Below are 16,003 nucleotides of genomic sequence, written 5' to 3'. Positions count from 1 at the left end.
GCAGGCAGCAGGCGCTGCTGAGGCCAGATGCCACCGTGCCCGCGCTATCAGTGCTGGCTCAGACAAAGGGCGGAGGTATTCCAGCGGGGGCAGGCGGCCCCGTCACCACCCCGAGCAGCTGACTCCATGATGCTCAGCGTCCTTGGTCGGGATTAGCAGCATCGCCCTTCTTCCCAACCCCATCTCCCCATCCTCTACTCCATCAGATCTCCCCTCTTTCCTCCTTCACATCTTGATAGGCAAGCATCCCCTCCCAGAGTAATTTTCAGGTGAACCTTGCCAAGTTCTGATCTCCCCATTCCCACAAGCACCTTTTCAGCTCTCTGCCATTCCATCTCACAGCTACCCACCATCACTAGGTCGTCTGTCCCCATGCCAGATGAGGCTTCAAGTGTGTGTCCTGCTCTTGTCCACCTCTAAATGAGGATAAGAATAGGGTAGGTATCTCCCCCTTACTTAAAGCTTCCTCTATCCTCAGCTCCCAAGATAGGGAGCAGGGCACTCAGGACACAGGAATAACAGACTGTACGTGGACAGCCCTTTCCTCTCTAATCACAGGCACTGCCTCCCAATTACCAAGAAGGATAAGGCTGGAATTTCAGCCAGAGTCTGGACAAGGGTTTGGCCAGTGAGTCTACCTCCAGGACCACCAGTAGCTGGTGGTTTTACCTGAATTTCTCCTAACCCTCTCCATCGTTAAGATGAAAACTCAGGCAAGCAGATGTGGCTCAAGTAATAGGGCATCCGCCTTCCATATGGGAGGACCTGGGTTCGATCCCTGGGGACTCCTGGTGAAAAAGAAGAGAAAGTGTGCCTGTGTAGCGAGCCAGTGCCTGCGTGGCGAACTGAGTGCCTGCATGGTACACTGAGTGCCCGCATGGCGAGCAAAGTGCCCACGTGAGTGCCCACGTGGTGAGGCCAGTGCCTGCGCGGCGAGCCGAGAGCCCGCGCAGGAGAGCCAATACCCGTGCAAGTGAGTCATGCAGCAAGATGACAACGCAACAAAAAGAGAGATGAAGGGAAGAGTCAAGGTGAAGTGCAGCAGGGACTGAGGTGGCACAATTGACAGGGAATCTCTCTCCACATCAGAGGTCCCTAGGATCAAATCCCAGTGAATTCTAGAGGAGAAAGACAAGAAGAGAAACAAGAAGAAATAGATAAAGAAGATCTGTTCCACAGCGAATGGACACAGACTGCAAAAACAGTAGGGCAGGGGCACAGGGGTGGAGGGGGGGGCAGGGGAGGGAAAGGAAAAAAAAAAGATGAAAACCTAATCTCTTCAGCCCACGGTATTGACTACAGCCTCTGATATCCAAGGTTTAGTAATATTAATATTAGGTTGAATTCTTGGAAATTGCCTTCTGATAGGTCAAAAGTGGTTGCATATTAAATTTCCTATGGTTTAGTCCAATAACTTTGGTAGCTCATGTTCCCCATGAGACAGTCAACTCCCTACATTCATAGTTTCCTGCTTAGGACAGCAGAATATGACCTGTGGAGGTGTTGAGCGAATACTTCTTAACTGAAGTTCTAGGCTGGTAGAGGTGTGAAATCTTAGAACCAGTGCTACTCCCACACTTCAAGGGTGGCTGTCCATAAGGCAAATCCTCTTTGCCCTCCTTCCCTCTGATCATTCTGGGCAGAAGGAGAGAGCTTTGCTACGGGTTGCTGCATTGTGCTAGATTCCAAGATAAAGAGTCTGGTTTGGGCAATGAGTCTTCCACAGAAGAGGGTCTGGAATGAAAAAATGCCTGTTTGGTGACAGAGGCACAATTTTGTGAATTGTATATTTAAGAAAGTGGATAAAATGGGAAATTTTAGGTTGTATATAAGTTATCAGAAACAAACCAACAAACCCAGAGAACTGTACAACACATAAAGTGAACCCTTATGTAAACTATGGGCTGTAGTTAATAGTATAATTATAATAATAACGTCTCATCAAGCATAACAAATGTACTGCACTTATGCAATATGTCAATAATTGGGAAAACTCTATGTGTGTGGGAGGGTATATGGGAACCCTATACTTTTGGCATGATTTTTCTATAAATGTATAACCGCTTTTTTTTTTTTTTTTTAAAAGCCGGTTTTCCCCAATTTGGCTTTATTTTACAGAAGGGGAGATGAAAGCCCAGAGACATCACTAGCCTTGGTCAAGGTCACACAAGAAGCAAGAGCCCAGATCACCAGTTTTCTGACTCCCAGCCCCGTGCTCTCCTGGCAGCCAGGCAGCACCCTGGGGGAAAACTCCTCCCGGTCCACCCCCTTCCTATCTCCTGGCTCCCAGTTCTTTCAAGTTTTCCAGCAAGACAGAAGGGGGATTGACTGGAGGATCAAACATGAGAAAAGAACCCTGGCTTAGCCCCAGGGTTTCCAGGGAGAAAAGAGAGGGAGAAGATCCCCCTCCAGAGCTGGGACCAGGGAGGCTGGAGGGGGGCGGGGACAGCACAGCCACCTGGGTCACTGACAGTGCAGCCAGCCAGGCGTCCCCTGACAAGGTGTGGGGTGTGGGACTGGGTTGGGGGCATGGAGATTCAGGGCAGCCATGGCGGGTTTCCTCAGAATCACCTAATTATAGAATTCAAACAGAACAGGAAAGGTTGGCCATGTCTGGGCCATTGGCAATCCCCCCTCTGACCATCTAGGGCCGCTCTTGGAAAGGTAGGGGTGATTCTGCAGGCCCTCTTGTGCCTGGGCTTCCCCAGCTGCCCAGCACTGCTGTCTCCTGGCCCCTTGTGCCCCAGCCGTTCCTCCACAGAAGGCAGAGACTGGTGTTGGCAGCAGTAGGGTGGGAAGGAAATCACTTGTCAGGAAGGCCCCCTCTGTGTGCCCCACGGGGACTCAGGGCAGGGCCTCCTGGAGCTCGGGGTCGATGGGTTCCTTGGAATGAAGAGCTCCTATGGGTCAGGCTCAGTGGGGAGATGGGTGAGGAGTGCAGAGCAAGAATCCAGCAGCTCCTGACACTGGCTTTTCTCCCCAACCTATTATTTTGAAAAATTTCAAACCCAAAACATTGAAAAACACAGTGCCCTTAGGTGCACCAACTATTTACGTGGATACACACACACTTTTTTGTTGAACCATTCAAAAATAACTTGCAGAGACATTGCCCAAAATACTCGAGCATGAATCTCCTAAGAATAAAGACATTTGCTTATAAGACCTTATCACCATTATCACACCTAAAAAGATTTTATTAAGAATTTCTCAGGAGCAGATGTGACTCAAGCTGTTGAGCACCTGCTTCCCACACGGGAGGTCCTAGGTTCAGTTCCTGGTGTCTCCTGAAAAAACAAAATAAAAAACAAGCAAAACAAACAATAAAAACCAATTCAGGGAGAAGTGGACTTGGCTCAATGGTTAGAGCGTCCGCCTACCACATGGGGGGTCCAAGGTTCAAACCCAAGGCCTCCTTGACCCGTGTGGAGCTGGCCCACACACAGTGCTGATGCATGCAAGGAGTGCCCTGCCTCACAGGGGTGTCCCCCATGTAGGGGAGCCCCACGCGCAAGAAGTACACCTTGTAAGGAGAGCCGCCCAGCGAAGGAAAGTTCAGACTGCCCAGGAGTGGCGCTGTACACACGGAAGGCTGACACAAGATGATGCAACAAAAAGAGACACAGATTCCGGTTGCTGCTGATAAGGATAGAAGCAGTCACAGAAGAACACACAGCAAATGGACACAGAGAGCAGACAACTGGGGCAGGGAAGGGAAGAGAAAGAAATAAATCTTTAAAAAGCAAAAACAACTCAGGGAAGCCCATGTGGCTCAGTGGTTGAGTGCCAGCTTCTCACATATGAGGTGCCAGGTTCAATTCCTGTACCTAAATAAATAAATAAATAAATAATTGCCTCCTTCCCTTAAAAAAAAAAATTTCTCATCGGTCCCAAGATAGTTTTTACAGTCTTTTTAAAAATTTTCGTTTCCAGCATCCAATTAAGGCTTATGCACTGCATTTGGTTTTAATATCTCTTCAGTTTCTTTTCAGCTATATTGGTTTCCACTCCCCTCCACCCCCCCCCAGCACAAATACTTTTTATGTTTTTTATGACATTGACCTTTTTGAAGAATTTCAGTTGGTTCCATGTATTAGGTCCCACAGTCTAGATTTGCCTTTTGCGTCCCCAATTATTAGATTCAGGATGAACTTTTTGATGAGAACATAGGTAACGGGGTTCTTACTGCAGCTCATCAGGAAACACTACTGTCAGGTGGCCCCACTACTGCTGGTGTTTGATTCCTTCATTAAGGCATTGAGTGCTCCACTGCCCACTGCAGACACAGATTTTTCCTTTTATAAGGAGTAAGTAATCTATGGGGTGATATCCTGAGACCAACCTTTTTCACCCAATGGCTTTAGCATCCATTAGTAAGCCTAGGCTGAATCAGTTATTACATTGGGGGCTGCAAAATGGTGGATTTAAAGTTTGGTCATGACCTCTACATTTTACTAGCTGGCATTTCTATATAAAGAAGAGTTTTTCTCTCTCTGCACCTCCCTGTCCCCCCTTTAACCATCAGTATAGACTCATGGGATCTTTTTTATTCATTGTGTTATAATCCATTCCTGTTATTCTTTCTGATGCTCAATATGTCCCAGATTTGCCCAGTGGGAGCCCCTTTAAGCTGACTACGGTATTCTTTTGACATAAGCACACTCTAGCTTTCTTTTTTTTCAAAGGAGGTACTGGGGATTGAACCCGGGACTTCATATGTGGGAAACAACCACTTGGGCTATACCCGCTCCCCACATTCCAGCTTTTTTGTACTTTTCCAGTCTCAGGCTTGGAACCAGCCATTTCTCTAAGAAGCACTGGTTTCTTTTAGTGGTATTTAGAAATAAACATTGGGGCAGTAGGTGTGTTTAGTGCCACTAGGGTAGCATTGCTTCTAGGCTCTTTCAGTGGACAGACCTAGGAGATATCTAAAGACCACCCATTCCAAACTCATAGCTCTCTTCTTCCATAGTGAAACCTTGATTCCCAGAGACATCAATAAAGTTACTCATTTGTTCTACCCTACAACAAACAAAAATAGTTTCCAAGTGATGGAACCAATACCATGACAATATCAAACCTCCAGAGGAAAGTTCAAGGTTTTCTCACAGTTCTTTTTATCCTTAGAATATATATATTCCCCTAAGGATGTATAGTCAGAGTACTGAGTTAAAAAAATTTGTGAATTAGTTATTTTCTTTGTAGAGTTAATAATTGTTACTTGGGTTAATTGAACTGTTGTGGTCAGCTTTAGGGTTTGCTTTTTTCTTTCTTTTGGATCTAATTTAATTTTTGAATGTGTAAAATACTTACATGGTTTAAAACTGTCTGAAAAGGTACAATAAAAAAAGTCTTATTCCCATCCCTGTCTCCTTCACTCTGTTTCTACTCATCCCATGTAGGTAACCAATTTAATTAATTTCTGGCTTATCCTTCCTGTGGATGTACAAGTTTGTAAAATCTATTTTTATTTCTTCTGCTTTCTCACTCCCAAAGATGGCATACACCCTCTTTTACATTGTGCTTTTTTCACTTAAAAGCATATCCTGGAAATAACTTCATATCAGTTTGTAGGGCTCCTACTTATTCTTTCTTTTTTTTTTTTTGACTGTATAATACTCTATTGAGTGACTATATCACTGTTCCTTCAACCAGACTCTTAAGGATGGGCATTTGGGTAGTTTCCAAAGATTTTCTATTACAAATATGCCTTAAAGAATAGCTTTGTACAAATATCTTTTCATATTTGTAAATGTGTACCTTCTGGATCAATTCCTAGAAGTAGGATGGCTGAGTAAATGCATGTGTAGTTTCGTTAGATACTGCTAACTTTCCTCCACACGGTCTGCACTGTTTTACACTCCTGGCATTACATTTGCAACCTCACTATGAAATGTCCCGAGCCAAGAGTTTCCCTAGGCTAGCTGAGAGGCCTTACCCTCCCACCAATAACTCTACTCCCCTCAGAAACGGGCAGGAAGGCACCGTCCAGGGGGGGCTTGTCTCCATTCCAGTTTACCTTCTCTGATCTGCCCAAGGTATTTGTGTTCAAAACCTGGCAAAACCGAGCAGAAAGAAAGGGCTGAGGTGGAGAGAAAGGGCTGAGGCTGAAGACCCCAGCCAGAGAGGAACAGAGAAGGAGAGCTGGAAGAGAGGACGATGCCTGGCCCCTGGTGCCATTTCCCATCCCCCTTTGCTCTCCTGTGGCCTCGCCACCACCCCCCACCCCACCCCACAAACAAACTGCTCCTTCCCTGGCAGGAGCAGCTGGCTCTGGTTCCCGAAGACTGGCTTCAGGTGGAGTCAGAAGTAGAAAATCCCTGTCATTACTGGTTAAACACGTGCAGAGGAAATAAGTCAGTGGAACAAGAATGGTTCATTATGAGGGAAAGCGGAAAGAGGAGACAAAGAGATATGCTGGAAGAGGAAGCTGAGTACAACATTCCACAATAGGCCTTTTGGACATCAGCCCCGGGGCCTGTTCTAGTCCTATGGCTTGTCCTGCAGGAAAGGAAAAATGCATGGGAAAGGGGGTCACCACAGTTTGCCCCGGCCCAGGTGTCCTGCTTCCTTGTTTCCCAGAGACACTGCCTTTCTCAGCCCTCTCTCCTTCTCAACCTTCTCCACCAAAAGCCTGAATGGCGGGAATCAACGTTTGTCCTAGGAGCAGGCAACTGGGCTGGGTAGAGAGCCCCGTCTGAGGGGCAGGCTGGGGAAGAGTTCGGATGGTCTGAAGAATTCCTCCAGGGAAGGAGAGTTAGGTCCAGGGTGGGCATAACTCTTTAAAGTCAAACCACACACCTGGTAGGTCAAACATGCTTCTTAGGGTCCTTGGGAGCAAGAATGGACATCTTCCTTCCTCCCGCCATAGCTTGGCGGGTCTGGAAGGTTCTGCCCTGGATGGACAGGGCTGACCCTTGTCTTTGGGTGTTGGGTCCAAGGCCAGAAACACTGCAGAAAGGGAAAAGGGCCCAGGATGGGGGTTGCTGAGAAAGGCTAAATTCTTGAATAGAGGCAGTTTCCCAAGGAAAGCTGACTTCCGGGGCAAGTGATGGCTGGGTCACTGCTGAGCCGAGCAGCCAAAGGCCATCCATCCTCTCTTTCCCCCTCAGTCCTCAGTGCAAGTGCGGAAGATGCTTCTCCACATCCGGGCTCAGGAGCCTCCACTTGACTCGCCAGCCCTCACCTCACACACGCATACCACCTTAATTCTTCCAGCACCCACACGTTGGACAAATTCCTCTGCCTGCTAGCTGAGCCCTCCCATTTTGACTTTCTTCCATCATCAAAGACTAGAAATGTGACAAATCTAACTCAGCCACTCCTTCCCACCAACAGGCTTCCCATTGTGCAAAGGGGAAACTGAAGACAAGAGAGCAAGTCAGGAACCGGCAGGGACGAGGCCCTAGGTCTACCGACTGTCTCCTCCAAACTGTCTCCTCCAAACTGCCGCTTCCTTCTTTCAACAAACACGGACCAGTGCAACGTCTGGGGCGCCTCTGGGGCCCTGCGCTAGGCGCTGGGAGCCTGAGAAGGACTAAGACCACCTGGTTTTCCTCCTGCTGGACCTTGAATCCAGGGCCCGAGGTGGTAAATGGAAGTGGAACTGAGTGGGTTTAGCACCACCTGGGAGGCAGGACATTTTAGCTCCCGCAGCGCCCCGGCGTCTTCTCCCGCGAGTCTCTAGATTCCGGCAGAAGGCGGGCGGGTGGCGCCCAGCTGCGGGAGAAGCCGGCGTCGGGGCGGGGGCGGGGCCGGGAGGCGGCGGAGAGCGGAGGGGACGCGGCTCTGCTGCAGTATCGATCCCGACCCGGGAGACACCGGCGGGGAGGGCCGGGGCTGCAGAGAGCAGGCTCCGCCGCAGCCCCCCACCCAGGACAAAAGCCACGGGAGCTGGAGCCTCAGCGAGCTAACCCAGGGACTGCTCTGCAGGGCTGGGTTCAGGCAGAAGCCCCCACCCCCCAAGACAGAATACTGAAAATAGGAAGGCCGGCCGCTGACTGGGGGAATTCTGGACCCCCAAGACTGGAGGGCAGGAAGGAGGGGTGGGTAAACAGCGTGCCTTCAGGATTGTGCCTTAGCAAGATGGTGGCAGAAGGATGGGACTCCCTAGGAGGAGCAAAGAACGGATTCCGCACCCACTTCCTAAGAAGAAGGGCGTTGATTCTGTCTTGGCTCCCCCCCTCCCCAAAGGAAGGCCTCATTCCCTTTTTGATTAGCCCTGGGGTGCAGGGAGATCAATCATCCAACGCCTCAAAATGAAAACTGGCTCCTGTTGCTCTCCCAGGCCTCAAAGTCTTTTGCTTCCTCCCTCCCCAGTTTCTCTGGCTGGGGCTGAGGGCAGGTGTTTCCTACCCCGCCATCCCCCACCCCTTCCATTGCCTCCCACAGATTTGCCTGCTTCAGGTCCTGGACCCAGGCCGCAAAGCACCCTTTTACCACGTCGCCACCGTGCCTCCCACCCCACCACAGCCAGCTCCCTGATGCCACCACCTTCGGCCCAGGATGGGACGCCGGCTCACGTCGGCCAAGCCGCAGCCCCTTCAGCCCCCTCCTCCGAAGGCCTCGCCACCTAGTCCCTCCTTACCCCCAGGCTGGAATGCGTCCTCACACCTTCCCTTCCTTCCCAGAACCAGGGCTAGGGGGTGAGGAGGCTGAAGGTGAGGAAGGGCGAGGAGAAGGAGCAGCTTTGAGGGGGGCTCAAGGAGGGAGGGGTGGATCTGGAGACTCCCTGCCAGACACCCCACCCTGAGGAGGAGAGGACCTGTGGAATGGGATTTTATTCCCCCTTGCCCCGCACCCCCGGTGCCCCCCACCCCCACCCCAGCACCGTCACTTGAGTGCCCGCCTAATTTCTTCATCCGACAGTCCCCGGCCCAGGCCAGCAGGCGTCGGCATCACGTCTGCAAGTTATTGTAAGTCCTTCAGGCATGCCCAGGAGGGCAGCGTCCCCGGCGAGCAGAGTGCCCTCTCCACCGCTAGGACTCGGCCGCAGCCCCTCCCGCGGCCTCCACGCCTAGGGGGTCCCTCTGCAGGAGGCGGCGCTCACCTTGGGGACCACGCCAGCGGCCCCCCAGCGAGAGTGAGCCGAGTGTGGGAGTGCGTGTGCGTGTGTGCGAAGGCAGAGCAGTAAGAAGAACGCCAGTCTACATTTCCAGCTCTTCAGCAAGACAGCACAGTGACCCAGGATCCTTCACGGACCCTCCCAGGGAACGATGCTGCCAACCCCCAACCACCGAACATTCACCCGCCTCGAAATTGCAAACTTTCCAACTCCGGCCCTTCCGCCTCGTTCCCCTTTGGGATCAGAGATGTGTAGGGTGGTGCCCTTTCGAGACACTCATACAGTTGGTTCTTGAAGCTCACACACACTCAGACAACAGCGGTGCTAGGGAACTCCCAGCTTTTTCCACAGCTAATTATAGACTGAAAGTCTGAGGATGTTTTTCAAGAGGCAGAGAGAAACTGCTGAGGTTTCTCTGCAAAGCCAAAGAAATTTAACTTGTCTACTCCCCTCACCCCAACTTCTCCTAGCTCCTACCACCACCCACCCCCAAGTATGCCCCTTCTCCTGTCCCCACTGCAGCTCCTCCTTCTTGCTGAAAATCTCTTGCTTTTTTTTTTTTTTTCCATCTCTCTTTGGGGCTTTCGAGAAAGGGAACAGACACGGAAAATATTTTTGCAACAGTTTTCCATTCTGCGTCTCATTCCCAAGCCAAGGGGGAGGGGGAAGGCAGGAATGGAAGGGGGGGGGGGGTGTAAATGCTTTTTCCAAGGGCTCAATTTGGGTGTGAAAAGACGTTCCCTCCATTTCCCTCCCCCCACAGCCCAGGAATAACGAGAACTAGAAAAAGATATCACTTGTTTGATTATATGGTTTCTCAGAATCGAGTCTAGTCAACAAATATTTGGCAAATCTGGGCACACACATATTAAAAAAATACTACGAGACCTCCAAACCCAGTCAGGTAAAATACGTTATGAAGAGGAAATTCAGGGAGTTTTAGAAGGATTGAGAGGAAAGAAAGAAACAAAGTTTGCAAATCACCAGTCGATTCATTCTCTGCAAGCCTACCTCTCTTTCTAGCAAGGATCCGGGTTTCTCCAAGCGAGACTCTCCCTCCAGGTTTCCATGGACGGGGTACGATGGGGGTGACCACCCACTGGCCTCCCCAATGTGGCAACCGCGCTAGAGATGCTGCTTTGCTTTCTGGCCTTTCCTATTAGAGCTGGGGAGTGGGCTGGGTCTCCTTCCCCGGCCCTTCCTAGGGGAAGGACCTCTCAGATTCCTGGAAGAAAATGGGTGCAGAGGAGCTGGGCGGGTGTCTGATCTTGCTCTCCTCGAGGGATGGCTCCCCAGGAAGTTCGTGCCCCCCTACCACCCCCAGCTTTGGAAGGTCTCAACAGCAGAGCTTTCTTAAGAAAATGCTTGTCATGGCAACAGCTCCTGCCAACTCCGGCCAGACTCTTGCTCACCAGCTCTCCTGGAGCAGAGCGGGAGGAGAATTCAGGGGAGGAGCCGGAGCTGGAGCCGAGGTGGGACTTGGCGAGAGGCCAGACCATTACTCCACTGTTAAGGTGGCCTGGTTCCGAGCTGCGGCTGCTTCCTGGTTTGTCTTAAGGGGGAACGGGGAAAGGAAGGGCAGAATCCTCTCCTCGCTAGGGTGTCCTCCCGCCCGCCCGTGCTCTTATTGTTGAAAGGAAAGCAGGGGGCGGGAGATGGGGATGGGGAAGGGGAGTGGATGTGGGTGGCGGTATTTAACCGTTGCTGGGTGGAGGGGAGAAAAGGAAGCTTCTGCAGGCTGTCGGCTTCCTGCTACTCCTACCGGCTTCTCAACCTCTTACTTGCTTAGACCCAGCACAAGAAACTCAGAAACCAAGGGGTTTGTGGAGACTTGTACCAGCCCCTTCCACTCTGCTGCCCCTGTCAGGGTAGGGGGCTCATTGGAAAAGGAGAAGGAATTGCTTTGGATGCACACACAAATAACAGCTTTGTATGCCCACGCCCACTTTTGGTATGCACCTCCTCACCGAGGTTTCACACACATTCCTGGGTGATGTTGCTCCCTCTTGCCTCTGTACCTACTAGCAGAGAAGCTTCCACAGTACCGATAGCTGCCTATTCTTGAATCCTGCTGTGTGCCGGCTCTGCTCGGCTCTGACACCAGAAGCTTTGTATTAAAGGTATTATTCCTAATCCTCATGGCGATCTTGAAAGGTACTTATTATTATCCTCATTCATAGGTGAGGAAATTGAGGATCGAGTGACTTGCCCAAGGTTACACATCTGGTTATCTACAGAGCCAGAATCCGAGGCCAAATCGGGGCTGCCTCCAAAGCCCGTGTGCTTTCTTGCACTTGTACTCTGGCACGCACTTCTTTTTTAATTTGCACACACTCCATGCACACGTATATATACTTTAATTTGCAGACATCCGCACACACTTCTACACAGCCTATTAGCTGTTAATCACACCCCGCACCCACACACCCACCAGCATTGTGCAACAGTGCCACCCATAGATTTTGCATAGAACCTTACAGCTTTCCAGCATAAACATGCACTATCAGCTGGTTCACACAACACGTCTTCATTGACTGATATATTCCCACACCTACCTCAGCACACACCCGCTCTTCTTTACATGGAAGGCAGGTTGACATGCATGTTGTAACTTATAGCTGCAAATTCTGAAGGAGACCAGCCACTTTTTCCCAACCTCTGTAATAGGGCTTTGGGTAAAAGCCTTTTTGCTCCTAACGCAACACCTCACACCACACCTGTCCTTTGCTGCCCTCCCTTCCCCAGAGCATGGAACATTCTGGGAGTTTCATTTTGCTCTTGGGGAAAGAGCTGTCAGTATATGCCCATTAGCAGCCTTCCTAATTTCGTAACATTGGAGCCCTTTCTTTCCTCTCTTCATTTTTCTATCCTCCTATATCTCAGTAACTAAAGAAGAAAAAAAAAATTAGCTTGATTGGGCTGGATTCAGAACTGAGTTTCCCGCGTGGTACTGGAGATTGTCTGAATCCATCTACCTTGGGAAGCAAATCTAAGGTAACCCTTACTTGGGCTTGTACCTCTCTTCCTCCACCAAGTCCAGCAGAGGAAGGGGAGGTGGGGGTGGGAATTTATCCACAGATTGTCCTCCAGGCAGTCCTTTCTTCCTAGGGTTTGAAGTTCTCAACCTCCCTGGCACTTTGAAGACAAGAAAGGTGAGGTTCTTTCTCATTTGTGCCTCACACCCCTCTAAAATTCTTTGGTCCTGTCCCCCAGGCATTTTAGTGAAAAATCTTGGGCACTGGCCGTGGGAGTTGTCCCCATCTCACTGACAACCCAGAAAGAGAGGGTACCTTGCTAGATTTTCGTAGGTCCTACCAAAATATCAGCTTCAGGAACCAAAATCAATTGTTGGGGAAGGCACTGGAATGAATGGAAAGGAATCAACTGAACAGACTTCAGATTTAATGGCTTGTCAGGCTCCCTGCTCGAGTGCAACAACTTGACATTTTAGCACCCAATGAGTGTCAGTTGCATCTTTATTATGAAAAAGGCAGTCCCTGAAATGGCTCTCTAAATATATTAAGGTATATTTTAAGCTTGCCTGTGGTGGCTGTGCATGGAAGCAGTGCCTAACTGTTCAATAAAGTTGTCTTGGGGGATAACACTTTAGGCCAGGTGTGTGGTCCCACTAAAGGAGAAGTCTATTTCTGCTGCCTGGCATGTGGAGGCTGGGAAATTATGCCAGTTCATGGCTGCTCATTATTTGAAAGGCAAAATCCCCTCCTCAGTGCCCCGGCTTCAGGGAGACAGGCCCTGCAGGGGAGGTGCTCTTGAAAGAGGGCTCTGAGGTCTGTGCTGCCTCCTGCTGGCTGGGGTTCACAGGCAGGCCAGGATGAGGACTTCTGAGGCAGCTGTGTATCCTCCCTTCTCTCAGAGCCCAGGGCTACCCCTCTTTCCCTGGCCTGGGGATTATGGAATGGGAAAATAATTCCCCTCCCCCCATTCCAATCCCCCTCCCCCTCATAGACAGGGGAGTGGGATGTGAGAGTCAAGGAGACTTCAGGGTCAAGGGCAGCCTGGTCTCTGGACCTGAGCCAGCCCCTGAAGCCTGGTTTTCTGGAAACCCAGAAGCCTCGGTGCCTTGTTTCTTCCAGCGGTAGGTTTGGGGCTTGAGGTCTGGGACAGTTAAAAATAAATCTATCCTTAAATATAAGCGCTAGATGTGGGAAAGCAGAGTTGCCTCCCTGTGGCAAGAGGGCGGGCACTGCCTCTGGCATCAGAAGTTCATACTTGGGTTGTTCTGCCTTGCTTGGCTCACCCAGCCTCGGAGCAGCCCCGTTTGTCTCTTATCGCGTCCGTCCTCTAGACTGTACAGGCTCGCTGCTCCTTTAGCTCTAGCCAGCTCTCCGCAGCCAGATGTCAGTGCTTCCCCAGCAGGTCACTGCAGGGCTCAAGTCACTATTGGCTCGGCCTCCACGCAACCCCTCACTTGAAGCAAATGCAATTAGTGTTGTCTGTCCCTTAGGTGCTTAACCCAATATGTTTCTCTGGTGTCTTGAAAACTCCACCTTGATTTCCCTAAATCAGCATCGTCATTTCTGCTGTGTGCCACCCCCCCACCTTCCCTGAATGCAAATTGCATTACTCCCTATTGTGGATGTCTGTTGTTTTGTCTGTCTGGAACAGCAACCAGCCTCCTACACTGTGACCCAGTTCTTTAAGATATTCTTTCTCATCTCTGGTAACATGGGAATTGCCATTTTATTAGAGTGCCCACCCTACCTGACACAAACTGAGCCAATTACATCCTTTCCTGGGATTTTCGAACTTAAGACCAAAGAGAGTGCAGGGCTTGGACCCCTCCAGCAGTAAACACTGAGAAGTGAAGTTCTGGAACTATTAGTGGGTCAATTGTCTCGCCACATGGGAGAAGACATCCAGCAGTAGGAAAGAACAAAGTTTACACACAGAGAGAGGTAGAAAAGAAAGCTGAAGAGTCCTGGCAGAAGCGGAATCTTGGTTCAAATTGTTCCTGATATCCCACTGTACCCTTACCCTTCCTTACAAATTGGTTACATGCATAAGCTAGATTAAGTTGATTTTCGTTGTTCACTTATACTGAGTAATGCAGAAACGCCTACATCTCCTCCTCCTTTTGAGTTGGCATTCCCATTTTAGTATTTGTTTTAGAAGTTTAGTTTATTCATTCAACAAATATTACTGCATACCTATTTAATTCGGTAGACATTCATTGGATGCCTAGTCTGTCAACCTCCACTGGGCCCACATGAGGTATAGAGATAAATAAAGCTTATAGTTCAGTGGTGGTGGGGGTGGAGATGGGCATGTTCGTAGCATAAATAACCACAATAGAAGGTGTTAGAGTTATTCTTTTATTGAGTGCTTACTGTGTGCTAGGCACTACATTCTAAAAGATGAGGTACAAAAATACTCCATAGGAATACCAGGGAATATAAATTCTGACAGAGGAAAGTCAGAAGGCTCTAGAAAGGAGTTGTTATTTGGAGGCATGTGAAAAACCTTGAAAGAATAAGCTTTCCACTATTTTGGACGAGTTGAGGATGGAACCATGGGGGCGATGGTATAAGCAAAGGAATGGAGTAGAGAGAAAAGGCTGAGGAGATGGGTCTGAGCTAAGTGAACTCATCAGGTCTAGGTTTAGCAAGATGGCTATGGCAGGAGTGTGCAAGATAATTTGGAAACCTGGAGATGGCAGGCAGAAGGCATCCAGGCACAGTGCAATGCCAGGCAATTTTTTATTTTATTCTTAAAAATTTTATTTAAATTTTTATATCAATGTTACAAGTTATTCCATTAATGCAAGATTATAACTACATTTAACAATACATCTAGGGAAGCGGGCTTGGCCCAATGGATAGGGCGTCTACCTACCACATGGGAGGTCCGTGGTTCAAACCCCGGGCCTCCTTGACCTGTGTGGAGCTGGCCCATGCTCAGTGCTGATGTGTGCAAGGAGTGCCCTGCCAGGCAGGGGTGTCCCCCGCGTAGGGGACCCATGCACAAGGAGTGTGCCCCATAAGGAGAGCCGCCCAGTGCAAAAGAAAGTGCAGCCTGCCTAAGAATGGCACCGCACACATGGAGAGCTGATACAACAAGATGACGCAACAAAAAAGAAACACAGATTCCCAGTGCTGCTGATAAGGATAGAAGCAGTCACAGAAGAACACACAGTGAATGGACACAGAGAGCAGACAATGGGGGGAGGGGAGAGAAATAAATAAAAAATAAATCTTTAAGAATAAACAAACAAAGAAAACCAATACATCTACTTTGGTCTGTGGTTAAACGTTGCCTTTATTTTTTTCATTCATCAGTCTTGTGGGATTTGGGATGATGTCTACTCTGACTGCTTCAGGCTGAGAAGGGACTTAGATATTATGGGGCAGAGAAAAGGAATTCTTTAGCTTGCAGTTGAAGATATTCTTTGTTTTTCAGTATGGGACTTGTCCATCATCATTGTTTTGTTAGTAGTCCAGGGCAAGTCTGAAGAACTGGAGAGTAGAAATTGGCTGCAAGTCTGCTGGGTTTCAGGGCTCAACCAGCATATGAACAATCCAAAGATTTAAGTCTCTGAGTTATATATTTAACAGGTACATTGAAAATTATAGGTTCAAATAAAAGGAATAAAAGAATCCTGAGCAGGGGAATTATAAATGAGTATTACTATGTTATATTGGGGAAATAGATTTTCATATATTCCCAAGTAGGGCCCACTGAGCAGGTGTCGATTTTATGAGGCCGTGTGTCTTGCCTATGGTGTCTGTACATCCCTAGGGCCCTCAGGAGCACTTTTGTTTAAGGCTTTGTTTACTGTGGCAGTTTGTAAAATTTGCCTGAGACCTGCATAAATGTAACCTCTGGAATGACCTTCCAACTCATTCTGAAATCTCTTAACCATAACTGTTTTATTTAATATTTCCCCCTTTTGGTCAAGGTCTTTTTCCAAATGCATTGCTT

The 16,003-nt window shown here is 49.2% G+C and overlaps 1 protein-coding gene across 3 annotated transcripts in view; it reads right to left on the bottom strand.

The window, feature by feature from the left end:
- The window catches only part of ATP2B4 (ATPase plasma membrane Ca2+ transporting 4), a 90,276-nt gene extending 79,583 nt beyond the window's left edge, over positions 1-10,693 (bottom strand). For 2 of the 3 annotated variants that reach the window (XM_004459050.5, XM_058274992.2), the window contains exon 1: positions 10,076-10,496. The gene's annotated coding sequence lies outside the window, so the exon portion shown is untranslated. Of the gene's footprint in view, positions 1-10,075 lie in introns of all 3 variants that reach the window. The other variant, XM_004459052.5, reaches the window with a different exon arrangement.
- Positions 10,694-16,003: the final 5,310 nt, after the last annotated feature.

This window comes from Dasypus novemcinctus, chromosome 13 (genome assembly GCF_030445035.2).
Source record: "Dasypus novemcinctus isolate mDasNov1 chromosome 13, mDasNov1.1.hap2, whole genome shotgun sequence".
Taxonomy (NCBI): domain Eukaryota; kingdom Metazoa; phylum Chordata; class Mammalia; order Cingulata; family Dasypodidae; genus Dasypus; species Dasypus novemcinctus.
The sequence above is the reverse complement of the archived record's forward strand: the minus strand, read 5'-3'. Positions and strand labels throughout refer to the sequence as shown.